This window comes from Papio anubis, chromosome 7, assembly GCF_008728515.1.
Source record: "Papio anubis isolate 15944 chromosome 7, Panubis1.0, whole genome shotgun sequence".
NCBI lineage: Eukaryota > Metazoa > Chordata > Mammalia > Primates > Cercopithecidae > Papio > Papio anubis.
Window position 1 is genome coordinate 25,789,938 of NC_044982.1, and position 19,231 is coordinate 25,809,168.

At 37.0% G+C, this 19,231-nt stretch overlaps 1 protein-coding gene across 16 annotated transcripts in view; it reads left to right on the top strand.

Annotated features, from left to right (window-relative positions):
- CEP128 (centrosomal protein 128) overlaps positions 1-19,231 on the top strand; it is a 449,960-nt gene that overhangs the window by 62,767 nt on the left and 367,962 nt on the right. Inside the window, exon 1 of one of the 16 annotated variants that reach the window (XM_021941928.2) lies at positions 4,568-6,210. The exons of the other annotated variants lie outside the window; for them this stretch is intronic. The gene's annotated coding sequence lies outside the window, so the exon portion shown is untranslated. Of the gene's footprint in view, positions 1-4,567; positions 6,211-19,231 lie in introns of those variants that run through there. 16 annotated transcript variants of the gene reach the window in all.

The following is a 19,231-nucleotide window of genomic DNA, read 5'->3' on the forward strand; positions in this document are numbered from 1 at the left end:
AGGCAGTCTTTCCCTTAGCAGAGCTCAAGTGCTGTTCTAGGAGGTATGCTGCTCTCTTCAGAGCCAGCAGGCAGGAACATTTAAGTCTGCTGAAGCTGCGTCCGCAGCTGCCCCTGTCCCCAGGTGCTGTATCCCAGGGAGATGGGAGTTTTGTCTATAAGCCCCTGACTGGGGCTGCTGCCTTTCTTTCAGAGATGTCTTGCCCAGTGAGAGGAATCTAGAGAGTCAGTCTGGCCCCAGGTGCTTTGCCGTGCTGTGGTGAGTGTTACACACAGTCAGAGTTAACACTATGAGGGGAAAACCGCCTACTCTAGCCTCAGTAATGGCGGATGCCCTTCCCACCACCAAGTTCGACTTCAGACTGCTATGCTGGCCCAAGAATTTCAAGCCAGTGGTTCTTAGCTTGCTGGACTTTGTGAGCGTGGGACCCGCTGAGTGAGACCACTTGGCTCCCTGGCTTCAGCCCCCTTTTAGGGGAGTGAACGGTTCTGTCTCACTGGGGTTGCAGGCACCACGGGGCTACAAAAGAAAAACTCCAGCAGCTAGATCGTGTCTGCCCAAACAGCCGCCCAGTTTTGTGCTTGAAACCCAGGGCCCTGGTGGTAGAGGCACACAAGAGAATCTCCTGGTCTGTGGGCTTCAAAACCCATGGGAAAAACATAATGTCTGGGCCAGATAGCACAGTCCCTCACAGCACAGTCCCTCATGGCTTCCCTTGGCTAGGGAAGGGAGTTCGCTGGCCCCTTGCACTTCCCCGGTGAGGTGATGCCCAACCCTGCTTCTGCTCACTCATCGTGGGCTGCACCCACTGTCTAGCCAGTCCCAGTGAGATGAACTGGATACTTCAGTTGGAAATGAAGAAATCTCCCACCTTCTGTGTTAGTCTCTCTGGGAGCTGCAGACTGGAGCTCTTCCTATTGAGCCGTCTTGACAACTCTCTGTATAATAGTTATTAATCCCTTGTCAGGTCGATAGTTTGCAAAAATTTTCCGCCATTTTCTGGGTCGTCTCTTCCTTTTGTTGACTGTTAACTTTGCTGTGTGCAAGCTTTTTAACTTGATGTGATCCCATTTGTCCATTTCTGCTGTGGCTGCCTGTGCTTTTTGGGTTATTATTCAAGAAATCTTTGGTCACTCCAATGTCCTGGAGAGTTTGGTCCCTAGTGTTTTCTTGTAATAGTTTCATAGTTTGAGGTATTAGATTTAAGTCTTTAATCTGTGTGATTTGATTTTTGTCTTTGTCAAGAGATAGGGATCTAGTTTCACACTTCTGCATATGAATATTCAGTTTTCCCAGCACCAGTTATTGAAGAGATGTCTGTTCCTTTTCCCAATACATGTTGTTTGCAACTTTGTCTAGAATGAGTTTGGTGTGGTTGTTTGGATGTGCTTCTGGGTTTTCTATTCTGTTTAATTGGTCTATGTTTCTGTTTCTATGCCACTTCCATGCTGTTTTGGTTACTATAGCTCTGTAGTATAATTTGAAGTCAGGTGATGTGGTTCCTCCAGTTTTGTTCTTTTTGCTCAGGATAGCTTTGAATATTGTGGGTCTTTTATAATTCTAGATAAATTCTAGGATTTTTTTTCTATTTCAGTGAAGAATGTCATTGGTATTGCACTGAATCTGTAGATTACTTTGGATAGTATGGACATTTTAACAATATTGATTCTTCTAATCTATTAACATAGAATATCTTTCCATTTTTTTATAGTTTCTCTTTAATTCCTTGCATCAATCTTATATAGTTTTCACTGTAGAGATCTTTCACTTTTTTGTTTAAATTCTTAAGTATTTAATTTTTATCTTTAGCTATTGTAAATTGGATTACCTTCTTGATTTCTTTTCTGGTTTGTTTACTGTTGACATATAGAAATGCTACTGATTTTTGTATGTTGACTTTGTATTCTGTAACTTTACTGAGTTTATCAGTTCTAACAGTTTTTTGATGGAGTTTTTAGGTTTTTTCAAATAGATGATCATGTCATCTACAAACAAAGATAATTAATTTGACTTCTTCCTTTTCAATTTGGATGCCCTTTATTTCTTTTTTTCCCCACTCTCAAGGATTCCACCTTTATTTTATTTTATTTAAACAAATTTTTTATTTAAAATTTTGTGGGTAGGTAGTAGGCACGTATATAATTACGGGTACATGAGATGTTTTGATATGGGCATGCAATGTATAATAATAACATCAGAGTAAACGGAGTATCCATTACCTCAAGCGTTTATCCTCAGTGTTACAAACAACAGTTATACTCTTTTAGTTATTTTAAAATGTACAATTAAATTCTTATTGACTGTAGTCACCCTTTTGTGCTGTGAAATACCAGGTCTTATTCACTGTATTTTTTAAATACCCATTAAGCTTCCTTCCTCTTACCCATCCTCCCACTACCCTTTTCAGCCTCTGATGACCACTCTTGTACTCTCTAGCTCCATGAGATCAATTGTTTTTATTTTTAGATCACACAAATAAGTAAGAATATGTGATGTTTGCCTCTCTGTGTTGGCTAATTTCGTTTAGCCTAATGACCTCCAGTTCCATCTGTGTTGTTGGAAATGACAACATCCCATTCTTTTTATGGCTGAATAGTACTCCGTTGTGTATAAGTACATTTTCTTTATCCATTCATCTGTTGATGGACACTTAGATTGCTTCCAAATTTTGACTATTGTGGATAGTGCTGCAACAAACATGGGAATGCAGATGTCTGATACACTGATTTCTTTTGTTTTGGGTTTATACCTAGCAGTGGAATTGCTGGATCATGTGGTAGCTCTATTTTTAGTTTTCTGAGGACCCCCCATATCATTCTCCGTAGTGCTTGTACTAATTTACATTCCCACCAACAGTGTAGGAGGGTTCTCTTTTTTCCATACCCTCACCAGCATTTGTTACTGTCTGTCTTTTGGATATAAATCATTTTAACCGGGGTGAGATGATATCTCCTTGTAGTTTTGATTTGTATTTCTCTGATGATCAATGATGACCTTTTTGTATGCCTGCTTGCCATTTGTGTGCCTTCTTTTGAGAAATATCTATTCAGCTATTTTGCCCATTTTAAATTGGATTATGAGATTTTTTTTCTGATAGAGTTGTTTGATCTTCTTATGTATTCTGATTATTAATTTCTTGTCAGATGAATATTTTCTGTCATTCTCTTCATTCTGTTGATTGTTTCCTTTGCTGTACAGAAGCTTTTTAACTTGATGTGATACCATTTGTTTGTTTTTGCTCTGATTGCCTGTGCCTGTGTGGATGCCCTTCCTTTATCTTGTCTGATTATTCTAGCTAGGACTTCTGGTGCTATGTTGAATAATGGTGGTGAAAGTGGGCATTCTTGTCTTGTTCCAGATCTTAGAGGAAAGGCTTTCATTGTTTCCTCATTTGGAATGATCGTTGCTGTGGGTCTGTTGTATATGGCTTTTCTTATGTTGAGGTATGTTCCTGTATACTCAGTTGTTTGAAGGCTTTTTATCATTGAAAGGTTGTTGAATTTTATCAAATGCCTTTTTAGTATCAATTGAAATGATCATATGGTTTTGTCCTTCATTCTGTTTATATGATGTATCTCATTGATTAATTTGCATGTGTTAGGCCATCCTTGCATTTCTGGGCTAAGTCCCACTTGGTCTTGATGACCTTTTTAAAATGTGTTATTGAAATCATCTTGATAGTATTTTGTTGAGGGTTTTTGCATCAGTATTCCTCAGGGATATCGGCCTGTAGTTTTCTTTTTTGATGTGTCTTTATCTGGTTTTGGTATTAAGATAATATTGGCCTTGTAAAATGGCCAATATTACTCTATTACTCTTCTTACTCTATGTTTTGGAATAGGTTGAATAGGATAAGTATTAGTTCTTTAAATGGTAGAATTCGAAAGTGAAGCCATTGGGTTTCAGGGTTTTCTTTGCTAGAAGACATGTCTTTTATCTCTTTACTTGTTATTGGTCTGTTCAGCTTGTGGATTTTCTCATGGTTCAATCTTTGCAGGTTGTGTCTGTCTAGGAGTTTTTTTCTAGATGTCTTCTAGATTTTCCAATATATTGGCATATAGTTACTCACAGTAGCCACTAATGATCCTTTGAATTTCTGCAGTAGCAGTTGTAATGTCTCCATTTTCACCTCTGATTTTATGTGTTTGGGTATTCTCTATTTTTTTCTTAGTTAGTTTGGCTAAAAGTTTGTCAATTTTACTTATCTTTTCAAAAAAACAACTTTTCATTTCATTCATCTTTTGTATTTTCTTAATTTCAATTTCATTTATTTCTACTCTGATCTTTGTTATTTCTTCTACTAATTTTGGGTTTGGTTTATTCTTGCTTCTTCAGTTTTTTTTTAGTGCTATCATAAATGGAACTATTTTCGTGATTTCTTTTTCAGTTAGATTGTTGTGTATAAAAATGTAATTTTTATGTGTTGATTTTCTATCCTTTATGAGCTTATTTTTTGTAATAGGTTTTTTTTTTTTTTTTTTGTGGAATCTTTGGGGTTTTTGATGTGTAGGACCATTTCCTCTGCAAATAGAGATAACTTTACTTCTTTTCCAATTGGATGCATTTTATTTTTTTCTTGTCTGATTTTTCTTGCTGGTACTTTTAGTACTATGTTGAATAGAAGGAGGGGGGCATCCTTGCCTTGTTCTGGATCTCAATGGAAAAGCTTTTGGTTTTTCATCATTTTTATAATGTCCACTGTGGGCTTTTCATAAATGGTTTTTATTATGTTGAGGAACTTTCTTTATATGCCTAAATTTTTGACAGTTTTTATCAAGAAAGTATGTTGGACTTTGTTAAATGGTTTTTTTTTTCCCATCAGTTGAGATTAGAATGTGGTTTTTATATTTTGTCCTGTTAATATGATGTATGACATCAGTTTGCATATGTTTAATCAGCCTTGTATGCCAGGAATAAATCCTATCTGGTCATGGTGTATAATTTTTTTGGTGTGTTGTTGGCTTTGATTTGCAAATATTTTATTGAGGATTTCCATCAGTGTTCATCAGAAAGATTGTCATAGCTTTCTTTTCTTGTGATGTCTTTATCTGGCTTAGGTTTCAAAGTGATAATGTATTTTGATGTATTTCTTCTAGCTCCATTTTTTGGCAGAGTGTAAGAAATTTTGATATTAATTCTTGCTGCTGTTAAAAATTGTCTTTGATTTTTGACAGTTTGATTATGATATGACTTGAAGAGGATCTCTTTGAATTGAATCTGTTTGGGAACATTTGAGCTTCATAGATCTGGATATCTGTATCTTTTCCAAGACTTGGGAGGTTTTCAGCAATTATTTCATTAAGTAAACATTCTTTTCTCTGTCTTTTCTCTTTATGAAATTCCCAGTTGTGAACATTTATTTGCTTGATGGTTTTTTATAAGTCTTTACTCTTTTTCATTCTTTTTTCCCCTCTGGTTGAGTCATTTCAAAATACTCATCTCAAATTCACAAACTCTCTCTTCTGTTTGATCTAGTCTACTGTTGCAACTCTAAATTTTATTCTTATCTCATTGATTGAATTCTTCAGCTCCAAGATTTATGTTTGGTTCTTTTTTTTAACAACATGTATCTCTTTGTTGAATTTCTCATTCAGATCATTAATTGTTTTCCTGTTTTTATTGAATTGTCTATTTGTATTTTCTTGCATCTCATTGGAGTTTTTAGGGTGTTATTTTGAAATTCTTTTGGGGCAGTTTATAAATTTTTGTTTCTTTGGGATCAATTACTGTATAATTATTGTGGTTCTTTGGTGGTGTCATATTTCCTTGCTTTATCTTTTTTTTTTCTGTGTCCCTGTGTTAATTTCTGTCTATCTGGTGGTACAGTCACTCCTTCCAAACTTTACAGAGTGGCTTTTGTAAGGGAAAATGTTTAGCTGCAGATGGGCCTGAGGGTCCTGCTGTGGCAGAGTGTGGTGGCCCTACTTCTGTGTCAGTGGAGCGTTGTAGTCTCTGTGAAGCTTTTTCATTTGTGATTAATGTTACTGATACCTGCAGAGCCTCAGTGGTCTAAGCTGAAGGAATTTGTGTTAGTGACAGTGGCTATGTAGGTTATTAGAGCAAGGGTTTTAGGGATTCTCCTGTTTTTGTCTTCCTTAGAGTGGGGATTCTTAGCTGAGAGGATCTCTCTTGAAGTTGGATCTGACACGGTTCACAGGCTGCTACAGTGGCACTGGGATCCATGGCACAGATGCTCAGAGTGGTCATGAGGTCAGGCTCTTGCACTCATTGTCTTCTGAAACTATTGTAGCACCTGGGACTTGAGGTACAAAATCACTCTCCAAGGCATGAGTGGATGCAGTTCTTCCAGTAAGCTAAGATTTGTTGCTCTAAGGGACAACCTGGTAGCTCAGGCCCAGGGGGTTGGGAAGCAGCTGTGATTCTTACCCATGGGAGCAGGGTACCACACTTGTATGGCTCCAATGAGGAAGAGGTGCTCCAGAGGCTCAGGCCCTGGGGTTGGGCACAACTACAATTTGGGACCTAAAACCAACAGGGCACAGTAGAAGGCTGGACTCCAGGATATGAGGAACCATGCAGTGGTGACTCTGGACTCTGTGATGGTGGGTGGAATATGGCAGTAAGCCAAGCTTTAAGAGGCCAGCTGCAACAGCAGCAAGGACTGAGGAATGGCAATATACCGCTGTGGCTTGGGTCTCAAGTGGTGGAGAGAAGCACAGACATGACTCCATTCCTTGATGAGATGAGGTGCCTGAGTAGCTTAGACAGTAGAGGGCTAATCTATTTCCAGGTAGATGGGGTGTGTTGTGGTTCTTGGGCATGCAGGGTGCGGTGGCACAGCTCAGCCATGGCTCTTATTCCCTGGTATGTGAGGCACTGCTAAAGTGCAGCTACGTGAGTCAGTAGAGCCTCTGGATTCCTGGCTATGTGGTGTCATGTCACCTGTGTGCTGGGAGGCGCGACTGCTCCAATATGCTGGAGGACCAGGGTCCCTGCAGGGGGAGGGTCTGCTGCCTCACCAATGGCATGGTGTTGAAGGAGACTTCTCTGGTGTGTAGGAGGCCGGAGGTCCCTGTGTGGCAGAGCACTACCTTGGCTGTGCCATGAGGGGTGCCACTTCTCCAGTATGTAGGAGGTCTGAGGTACCCAGGTGATAGGGTGCCACATCTGCTGTGGCTCTGGAGGCATAAATTCTCCAGTGTGCCTAAGGCCTGAGGTACCTGGAGTGGAGGGTGGGTATGCCTTGGCCCTGGCACCTGTTGTGAGACTGTTCCAGCATTTGAAGACTCTGGTTCCCTGGGAGTGGGGCATCCCTTCAGCTTGGTCCTAAGGGGAGGATACAGCGGTAACTGAGATAGGGATACGCAGTGACTCTGAAGTAGCTTGTCCCTAGTTGGTAGGGCTGATCCCCAAACGGGGGGATGAGGTAGTGGAGCAAGGTGATTCCTTTCCTTCCCTGTGCAGCCATTCTGGCTTTTTGTTATAGAATTTCTGTTGCTACTTTGCTGTTCTCATTGCTCTCCTGTAGTTATTTTGTGTGTGTGTGTGTGCGCGTTTTCTTGTGGTGGAGAAAAGTGCTAGGAGCATTTAGTTGGCCAGCTTGCTGACGTCACTCTAAGAAGTTTTATATCTTATACATTTTTAATACAATTTATTTCTTGAATTTGATATCTTTCATGCTATTTTATAGGGTATCATTAAATTTTTTTTAAAGGTCAGTATAACACTGTTTTGAGTTGGAGGATTTGCTGTATTACATTTAATGTAAATGTTGATTTCATTTATTTAAATTTACCATCTTACTATTTGCTTTCTCTTGGTCCCACTTACTGTATTTCCTTCTTTTGTGTGTGTGTTTTTTGGTTTTATTAGTTTTCATTTTTCTGTATTGCACATCTATTAGCTTCTAATTATATCTTGTTATTCCATTGTTACCCTAGGGATTACAACATGTGTCTTTGATATTTCAAAACTAATATAAATTAATTCTTTTACCTCTTCTCAGAAAATGCAAAGATCTTACTGTATCTCAACTCCATAAACCTCGCTTTTCACTTTTATGCTATTTTGTTATTTAATTTTGTATTTAATCGAGCCTTAGAAGACATTACTATTATTTTATGCAATAATGGTTTATTTAGGTTTACCCCTAGATTTACTGTTTTTTGTTCTTCACTCTTTTTTGCATTTTTCAGATTGTACATCTACCTTAAGAACATATTTAAAAATTTCCTTTAGGGTGAGCGTGCGTATGCCCGAAAGTGTCCCATCTATAATTTCCTTTAGAGCGTGTGCTTTGGTGAAAAATCTTCTCTGTGTGTGTCTGAAAATGTCTTTCGCTTACTTTGTTGAAAGAAATTTTCATTGGATATAAAATTCTAGATAAGCCATTCCCCCCCCCATTCTGTATTTTAAAGAAATTTAATCATTTGGGGGTTTCATTGTTTCTCTTGAGAAATCAGATATTAGTCTTATTGATGGTTTTTTTTTTTTTTTTTTTTAAGATAGGAGTCTCGCTCTGATGCCCAGGCTGGAGTGCAGTGGCACGATCTTGGCTCACTGCAACCTTCACCTCCCAGGTTCAAGTGATTCTGTTGCCTCAGCCTCTCAAGTAGCTGGGACTACAGGCGTGTACCACCACGTCTGGCTAATTTTTTGTATTTTTACTAGAGACGGGGCTTCACCATGTTAGCCAGGATGGTCTTGGTGTCCTGACCTTGTGATCCACCCTCCTCGGCCTCCCAAAGTGCTGAGCCTTTAGGCGTGAACCACTGTGCCCGGCCTAGTGCTTTTTTTTAAAGGTGTAATAGATTTTTTTTTCTCTAATTGCTTTTGAGTTTTTCTTTGTTTTTATTTATAGTTTTACTATGATAAACTTGTGTGTGTGTGTGTTTTGACTTGTTGCTTGATGCTTATAGTACCATTATCTCTTCAAAAATTACTTTTATTCTTTGTCTCTTCTTTTAGGACTTCACATTACATATAATCTTGAACTTTTGACTTTATCCCCTTTTTCTCTTATGCTCATTTCTGTCAGTTTTAATTCTTTCTTCTTTCTTTATTTTGAATATTTTCTTCTGACTTTTTATTTAGTAACTTAATCTCTCTTCAGCTGAGGCAAGCCTATTAAACCCACTCACTGTTTTCATTTTAAATCATTGCAAGTTTCACTACTAGAATTGTCATCTGATTGTTTTTAACTTTGTAATTGTTTATCAAAATCATCAATCTGTTTATCTGTGTCTCATGACTTCATTACCTAGATCTTCTATGTGTCTGTTTTGATTGTCTATTATCCCTTGCTTTTCTTGGACTTTGATCACATTGCTTTGTCCTACTATTTACTTTTGATTCTCTAGTTATTGTTGTTTGATGACAGAAAACCTACTTTATTTTCTGCCAACAAAATTTGAATAGATAATTTGAGGCCTAGGACATTGTTATATATGAGAATATAGACATTTACTTTTTGTTATAGACTGGGGTCAGTAGCAATCGTGGATTATCTTATTATTTGTTGTTGAGATACTTAATAAACTTTGGTACTGGATCTTGAGTATTTCTGATTCACCCTTACTGCGTGTGTATAGCCCTTCAGGATTCCAGTCCAAAGGCTAAGAGAGTGATTAATCAGGGACCCATTACTTGCAAGTCTCTCAACTCAACTCTTTTTCTCATTTAACCTTAAGAATCTGGTAAAAACTCTGTTCAGCTTCTCAGTGTCTCAGCTGCCTTTTCTGAAATGAGTTGATATTTCAGGGGAAAAAGTGATTTCAAAGGATAGACCGTTCTCTCTGGGTTTCTTTCTTCTGCATATTATTCTCATATTTCCTTATTACTTTTTAACTTCCCAGTGTTTTAAAAAACAATTATATTTAAAATATTCTTTCTAACTTTCTAGTTACCTTCATCTGAATTATCTAGTCTGTTATTTCTGGAAGTGAAACTCCCTAATCTTTTAATCTTTTTTACATATCCTATGTCATTACTATCTTTGCTATTTCCTTCCTTCTCTCTCTCTTTCTCTCTTTCTCTCTTTCTTTCTTTCTCTCTCTCTCTCTCTCTCTCTCTTTCTTTCTTCTTTCTTTCTTTTTTTTTTTTTTTGACAGATTCTCACTGTGTCACTCAGGCTGGAGTGCAGTGGTGTGATCTCAGCCTCCACCTCCTGGATTCAAGTGATTCTCCTGCCTCAGCCTCCTCAGTAACTGGGATTACAGGTGTGTGCCATGACATTTGGCTTATTTTTGTATTTTTAATAGAGACAGGTTTTCACGATGTTGGCCAGGCTGGTCTCGAACTCCTGACCTCAGATGATCAGCCTGCCTCAGCCTCCTAAAGTGCTGGGATTATAGGCATGAGCCACCCCACTGCACCCAGGCTATGGTTTCTAATGCACAAGATTTGACTAAGTTTTTCAACTGTTGCATGAGGCTTCTTTCGCTTGCTACCTAGATATACATCTTATGAACATGCTTGTTGTATTAGTTTGGTTTTATGCTGCTGATAAAGACATACCCGAGACTGGGCAATTTACAAAAGAAGGAGGTTTAATGGACTTACAGTTCCACATGGCTGGGGAGGCCTCACAATCATGACGGAAGGCAAGGAGGAGCAAGCCACATCTTACATGGATGACGGCAGGCAAAAAGAGAGAGCTTGTGCAGGGAAACTCCCATTTTTAAAACAAATTTATTTAAAATATTCTTATTTTATTTAAAATATTTTATTTAAAATATTTGTGATATTAAAAATATCACAAGGATAGTGCAGGAAAGACTCGCCCCCATAATTTAATCACCTGCCACTGGGTTCCTCCCATGACATGTGGGAATTGTGGTAGTTACAATTCAAGATGAGATTTGGGTGGGGACACTGCCAAATTATTATATTACTTGTAAATGGGCTTTGATCTAAATTTGGATATCCTTAATATTCTACTGAGGTCCCTGTAGACCTGAGTGAGCCATGGTCATATCCAGTTTTACTGTCATGCTGTTTTTTGAAACTGTTAGATAGTTGGGATGTTTTCAATTTGGGGTTTAATAGTACTAATTTGCATAGTGCACATTACATTTATTGTTTCACCTTTCGCCATGTGACAAGAGAACCTGTAATAAACAGTTATCATTTTTATTTGGATTTCTTTCAGATAGCAAATAAAACTAGTAAGTATCATCTATATACATTCTACAGTTTTACTTTGTGTTTAAAATATACCCACTGAGTAAAAAGTTAGCAGTTAGCTGAGTTCAGAGAGAGCTCAAAGTTTCATATCTTTATTGCCATGCATCAAGAATGACTCTGCATCACATAAAGTGCAACTGGTTGTCACACCTCCCTGGTGCCCAGCTCATTGGTGTAATTGCTGTATAAAACTTGCTAGTTTACCAAACTATCCCTTCTGCCCCGCTCCTGAGGACACAGCCTTTTGTATTGTCTCAACCCAGAAAATTGTGCCCACATAATTGTGCAGTCAGTTGAATTGCTCATTGCCAGTTCCTTACATCAGTTGTGATGTTACACCTTGTTTTGTGCTTTGTGGAATTTGCTGTCAAAGTAAGATTGTCTCATAATTGCATGAAGGGCATCTCAAATTTCTTGTGGGTGTGTATGGTCCTGATTAAGAAAAAAAATGTCCAAAGCAAAACTTAAAAACAATTGTTGGAATTAAGAAGGTCTTCCGAAGGCCACCTGATGTTTGTTTCCAGGGCTTAATATAGACTTTGTGACTCACTTCTTCCAATTGAAGTCAACATTCGTGTTTTATAACTGGTTGACATGTTGTGTTGTATTTGTGAATTCATAACCTGCTGTCAGAGAAGATGGTTTCATTATTTGAGTGTTAAGCTTTTCAGAGACTGCAGCTGTTTCCCCTGCTTCAGATTTAAATTTAAAATAAAATTACCAAAATGATGCACATTCACTGTGGCAAACTTAAATATTGTACATATATAAAGTGAAAATAAATGGCTGCTTCTATCTCTCGCCAATTTCACTTTCTACTGGTAAGCACTGTTAATCACATTTATTGTGTATTATTCTGAGGCTACAGTTGTTTATCATGCATTTTCTCAGTAACTAAAATATATCTTGAAAGCTTGTGGAACACATTTTTCTTTGAAAGACAAAAAGTTTTGGTTGCTGTCATATAAGTCAACATTTGATGTGTTAATCTTTTGTGAATCATAAATATTTTTTGCTTATGTCAAATTGCCCACTGGAAGGGAAGAGTTATCGTTTATAGTATGAGGTCATGGAAAATATTTTCTATTAACACTTAATTGTGGTGATAAGCAATCAATATTGCATAGGCCTTATTCCATAGGGGAAATTTCAGTTTATTAGTTGTCTAGATTTTATTGAGTTGAGTGTGATATGACTGCATGTTGTTTGATTATTTATGGAGGAAAAAGTCAATTCTATTTTAGTTTTCTATAGTAGGGTCACTATAAAGAATACAAATGTAAACATGGATCCAGCTGTTTTTGAAAGGGTTGACCATTAATAGAATTTATAAGAATTCTGTGAATACTGCATTTAGAATAACATGATTATTGCATAGATTACAGCAGCAGTTATATATAAAAATATGTAACATATTTCTTTAAGTGGACTTTGAAGCACCAGGTATTGTTAAAGATCTGAGGAATCAACATATTGAAAAGTGAGAATACAATCTTTTAAACAGAATGCTTTTTCTTTTGTTTGACCTTTCATTAACTACTAATCTTAAAAGCCATTCTAATTTTTATTCTTGTTATTCTGCTATTTTTATAACCAAATATGGAGATTTAGGAATTTTTGGTATTCTAGTATTAAACGTAGTTGAAAGTGGTATCCGGATAAATATGAATTTTTTAGTATTGGATTATTTTTTAACATTTTTCCGTTAGGTCTCAGAGAAAGAAAAAATAAGTACTAAAATATGCTTTCTTTAAAATAATTCTTATTAGGAATTATGTCATCACTCAAAAAGCTATAAATATATGTCTTTAGGTTAAGGTCCACAACCTTCATTTAGGGCTGTTTTTACTTACTTTGATCTTCCCTGTCCCAGGAAATGGCATCGCATTCCATCCAGCATCTTAAGCTGGTCACCAAGGATTCACCTAGATCCATTTCTTTACACCATACTTCCAATCCATTACAAGATCCTGCCCCTTTAATTTCTGAAATCTTGCTCAATTCTATCTACTTCTAATACTGCTTTTCAAGCTACCGTCTCTTCTCAGTGGGTTTACTGCTGTGGCATCCATTGAAGTTGGTCCCTCTGCTCCCATACCTGCCTTTATCTGTGCTTCTCACTGCAGGCAAATTATTTTTTTAAATTGTCATTATGTTTAATTATTCCTCCAGGTTTAAAAATCCTCCCTGAGTTTCTTTTGTTCCAAATCCCTTACCATGGTCTATAGTGCCTACATTATGTGGCTTTCTCTGTATATCTTGATTTTTTTTTCACTAGATACTTTTCCCAAGATTTTACATTGCTGACTTCCTATTTCATTAATATTTTATTATTTTCAGAGAACCAATCTTTCATCTCCTTAGGTAAATTTATTCCTTTGTATTTTTTGGATGCTATAGTGAACAGGATTTTTTTTTTTTTTTGAGTTGTTATGTATAGAAATGCTGCTGATTCTTGTATGCTGAATTTTGATTTCTGCAACTTTACTTAATTTATTACTTCTAACAGTTTTTTTAGGGGCCTCTTTAGGGCTTTCTATATATAAGATCATGTCATCTGAAAACAGGGACAATTTAACTTCTTCCTTCCTCATCTAGATGCCTTTTATTTCTTTCTCTTGCATACTGTCTCTGGCCAGGACCTTCAGTACTATGCTGAATGGAAGTGTTTATAGTGGGCATCCTTGGCTTTTTCCGGTCTTAGAGAAAATGTTTTTAGATTTTTACTGTTGAGTACTATGTTAGCTGTTGGCTTGTTGTATATGGCCTTTATTATGCTAAAATAAATTCTTTCTATGTCTCATTTATTGGAAGTTTCTCTTTTTATCATGAAAGGATGTTGAATTATATTAAATGCTTTTTCTGCTTTTATTGAGAAGACCACATGATTTTTATTCTTTATTCTGTTAATGCGGTATATTACACTTACTGATTTACAGCTTTGTATTCTGGGGATAAATTCTAAGTGACCGTGGTGGTAATGATTCTTTTAATGTGCTGCTGAATTTGGCTTGCTAGTATTTTGCAGAGGATTTTTGTATCTGTGTTCATCAGGGATGTTGGCTTGTAATTTTCTTTTTTAGTAGTGTCTTTGGTGTCAGGGTACTCCTGGCCTCATAGGATGAAGTTGGACATGTTCTCTTATCTTCAGTGTTTTGGAACAGCTTGAGAAGGCTTGACGTTAGTTCTTCTTTACATGTTTGATAGATTTTACCAGTGAAGTAATCAGATTCTGGCCTTCTCTTTGTTGGGAGATCTTTGATTACTGATTCAATCACCTTACTTATTATTGGTCTGTTTGGATTTTCTGTTTCTATTTTCTGTTTCTTTGTGACTCAGTCTTGGTAAGTTGTAGGTTTTTAGGAATTTACCCATTTCTCCTAGGTTATCCAATTTGTTGGCATAAAATTGTTCATAGTATTTTCTTACAAGACTTTGTATTTTTGTGGTATCATTTGTGATGTCTCCTCTTTTACTTTTGATTTTATTTATTTGAGTCATGACTCTTTTTTTCCCCTTATTTAGTCTAGCTAGCATTTTTTCAGTTTTGTTTATCTTTTCCAAAAACTAACTTTGAGCAGAAAAAAATAATTCCTGGGTACTAGTCTTAGTACCTGGGTGAAGAAATAATCTGTACATCAAACCTCTGTGACACAAATTTACCTATATAACAAACCTGCACATGTACCCCTGAACCTAAAAGAAAAGTTAAAAAAACTCAAAAAACTGTTAGTTTCATGGATCTTTTCTATTATTTTTCTAGTCTCTATTTCATTTGTTTTTGCTGCCATCTTTGTGACTTCCTTTCTTCTACTGACAGCGGCTTAGTTTTGTTTTGTTTTTTAGTTTTTTGGGGTATAGTTAGGTTATTTATTTGAGATCTTTTTCTAAATGTAGGCATTTATTGCCATAAAACTCCGTCTTAGAGCTGCTTTTTTGCATCCCATAAATTTTGGTGTGTTGTATTTCTGTTTGTATTTGTATCATGGTATTTTTTCATTTTCTTTTACATTTTTTATTTGACCCATTGATTATTCAGAATTGTGTAGTTTAATTTCCACCTATTAGTGAATTTTTCTGTTCATTTATATCTAGTTTTATACCTGTATGCTCTAAAGAGGTACTTATTTTCTTAAATATGTTAAGACTTGTTTTGTGGCCTAACATGGTCTGTCCTGGAGAATGGTCTGTGTATGCTTGAGAAGAATGTGTATTCTGCTGCTCTTTGATGGAATGTTCTGTGTATGTTTGTTAGGTCCATTTGTTTTAAAGTGTAGATCAAGTCTAATGTTTCTCTGTAGCCTTTCCATCTGGATGATGTGTCCATTGTCCACAATACTACTATTGTATTTCTGTTTAATCTTTTCTTCAGCTCTATCAAGATTTGCTTTGTATATTTAGGTGCTCTAATTAGCTGCATATACGTTTACAGTTATTGTATCCTCTTGATGAATTGACTTCTTTATAATTATTTAGTGACCTTGTTTGTTTCTTTTTAGATTTTTTGACTTATAGTGTATTCTCTCTGATATAAGTGTAGCTACCTCTGTTTTCTTCTAGTTTCCATTTGTGTAGAATACCTTTTTCCATCCCTTCATTTTTCAGTCTGTTTGTGTCTCTAAAGTCTATTTGTGAGTCTCTTTAGGCAGCATACAGTTGGGTCATTAGAAAAAGTCTATGTAGCTACTCTATGTCTTTTGATTGGAGAATTTGTTTACATGTAAAACATTTATTTATAGGTAAGAACTTGCTACTGCTGTTTTCTTAATTGTTTTCTGAATGTTTTATAGTTTCTTCATTCCATTTTTTCTCTCTGTCTTCCTTTGCGATTTGATAATTTTCTGTAGTGATATGCTTTGACTGCTTTCTCTGTCTTTTAAATATGCACAGGTTTTTTCTTTGTGGTTACCATGATATTTACATAAAATATCTTGTAAGAATCTATTTTAAGCTGATAACAACTTAACGTGGACTGCATACAAAGAGTCTACACTTTAACTTCCCCTCCCATTTTACATTATTGATATCACAGTTTACCTCTTTAAATATTGTATATCCATTAAAATTATTGTAGCTATAGTTATTTTTAATACTTTTGTCTTTTGACTTTTAAACTAGAGTTAAAAGTAACTGAAACACTACCATTGTTTAAGTACTGGAGTATTTTAAATTTGAATATATTAGTACTTTTACAGTGAATATAAGAAATTATATACTTTCATATGCTTTTGTGTTATTAGCGTTCTTTCATTTTGTCTTGAAGAACTGCTTTTTATATTTCTTGTAAGGCAAGTTAATGTGATGATATTCTTGGCTGGCAGCACCCCCCTCCTCCCACCTCCTGCTAGGACTTTGAGTTTATTATCTCGTTCTCTCCTGGTTTCTGCTGAGAAATTCACTGATAGTCTCATAAGAGTTCCCTTGTATGTGATGAGTTGTTTTTCTCATGCTGCTTTTGGCATTTTCTCTTTGTTTTTTCCTTTTGAGAATTTGATTATTGTGTGCTTCAGTAAGATCTCTTTATATTTAATCTATTTGTGGTTATTTGATCTTCAAGGATCTGGATGTTCTTTTTCCAGATATAGGAAGTTTTCTGCTATTATTTCTTTAAGTAAACTCCTCTCATCTCCTTCTCTTTTTTTGCTCCTTCTGGGACTTTCATAATGAGTAAATTTCTTTACTTGATGGTATCTCATAAATTCCATAGTTTCTCTTAATTCTTTTTCTTTCTTCTTCTTTTTGTTTCTCTGAGTGGGCAATTTCAAATGACTTGTCTTTGAGCTCATGCTCTAGTTTGCTTCAAGATTGCTGTGGAATTATTCAATTCAGTCATTGTGTTGTTAGATTAAGAATTTTTGTTTTGTTCTTTTTGATGGTTTCTATCTCTGTTGAATTTCTAATTTTGTTCATGCAACAATTTTCTGATTTTGGTGTCTGTATAGAAGCTTGTCCTTTCCCCCAGTTTTGCTTTGTATGATTTCAGCTTCCTGTGGTCAATTGCAATATAAAAATAGTAAATGAAAAATTTCATTAATAAACAATTCATAAGATTTAAATTGCATGCCATTCTGAGTAGAGTAATGAAATCTTCAGTGGTCTCACTTCATCCCTTCTGGGACATGAATCATCCCTTTATTCAGTATATCCATGCCATAGACACAACCCACCCATTAGTTGCTTAGCGGTCATGTCAGTTATCAGGTTCACTGTCTCAATAACCTGATAGTGCTTTTGTTCAAGTAACCCTCATTTTACTAAATAATGGCTTCAAAGGGCAGAGTAGTGATGTTGACAGTTTGGCAATGCCAAAGAGAAGGATAAAGTGTTTCTTCTAAGTGAAAATGTGAAAGTCTCAACTTAATAAGGAAAGAAAAAAAACGTACACTGAGATTTTTAATTTCTGTGATATGAACAAGTTTACTCTGTGAAATTGTGAAGGGAAAAATTGTGCATAGTATCTAAAGAGTTTGATACCATCCTCGGTTTCAGGCATCTGCTGGGAATTGTGCAGTGTATCCTGCATGAGTAAAGTGGGACTACTGTATTCTCTTGTAGCTCACTGAACTTATTTAAGATGATTGTTTTGTATTCTTTATTAGGCAGTTTAAAGATCTCCATTTCTTTGGGATTGTTTGCTGGTGCTTTATTTTATTCTCTTAGTGATACCATGTTTCCCTGATCATTTATGATCCTTATGGCCTTAGTTTCTGTGCATTTGAAGAAGTAGACGCTTCTTCCAGACTTTACAGACTGGCTTTGGCAGGGGATTCCCTTTACTTAATGAGTCTATGCGGAGATTTTTGGTAGGCTCTCTGGCAGGGTTCATTAATGAGCTTTGCTACTGGTGTCTTTTTGGGAGCTGGCCTAGTGACTGGGTCAGCAGGTGGGCTGAGCTGGTATCTGGGTCCCAGAGGCTAGCCCGTTGTCTGGGTTTATGAGTTTGAGCCTGGAACCTGTATTCACTGGGGCAGACACTGACTTTGGGTCTTCTGTGGGGGGGCCTGGATCCTGGCTCCTCTGGGGCTGGCCTGGCACCAGGGTCTACTGGTGTGGGCCAACTTGATTGGGTCTGCAGGAGTGTCCCTAGTGCCTGGGTTCTTAGGGCTAGGCTTGGAACTTATGCCCATAGCAGCTGGTCTGGCACTGTGATGAGACTAGAGCCTAAGTCTGTTGGGGTCTGCCTGGTACTGGGATGAGCCTGGTACCTGGGCCCATGGGAGAAGGCCTGGAGCCTGTGCTTACAGGGGCCAGTCTAGTACTGAGATGCACCTGGAACCTGAGTTCCTGGAGGTAGGCCTGGTGCCTGCATCCGTGGGGCTGGCCTGTATACTGGGTCCATAGAGGATGGTCATGGCGTCTGGGTATGTACAATTAGCATTTAATGTAACATATTTCCCCTAACTTACTGGCTTAAAAGAACATTTCATTTGGCAGTTTCAGTGGGTTGAGAGACAGGTGTGGCTTTGCTGGGTCCTTTGGCTCTGGGTCACTTGCAGGCTGCATTCTTCTCAAGGCTTGACTGGAATGACAAGTCATTGTCAGGATTCAGTTCCCTGTAGGTTACTGGACTTGAGACTTCAGTTTGTCACGACCTGTTTAAAGGCTTCTTTTGTTTCTTTGACATGTGGCCTTCCGTAGAACATCTCATAACGTGGCAGCCTGCTTTATTAGAACAAGCAGACAAGAAGATGACTGGCAAGAGAGAAGATGCTAGCAAATTGGAAGTCAGTTTTTTGCAGCCTAATAATAGAAGTGACACCCCATCACTTCTGCAGTGTTCTCTTTATTAGAGGGCTAGCCTACACTCAAGGGTAGAGGATTACACAGGTGCATGAATACCAAGAAGCATGGATCATTGGGACCTATGTCAGAAGTTGTGTAAGAGAAACATTAATATCAAAATTAAGAATAAAACTACCAAATGATCCAGCAGTCTCACTTCTGGATACATATCCAAAGGAAATTGTGTCTTGAAGAGACATCTGCATACCCCATGTTCATTGCAGCATTATTCACAATAGTCAAGATATGGAAACAATGTAAGTATCTGTTGACCAAAGAACAGATAAAGAAATACACATACACA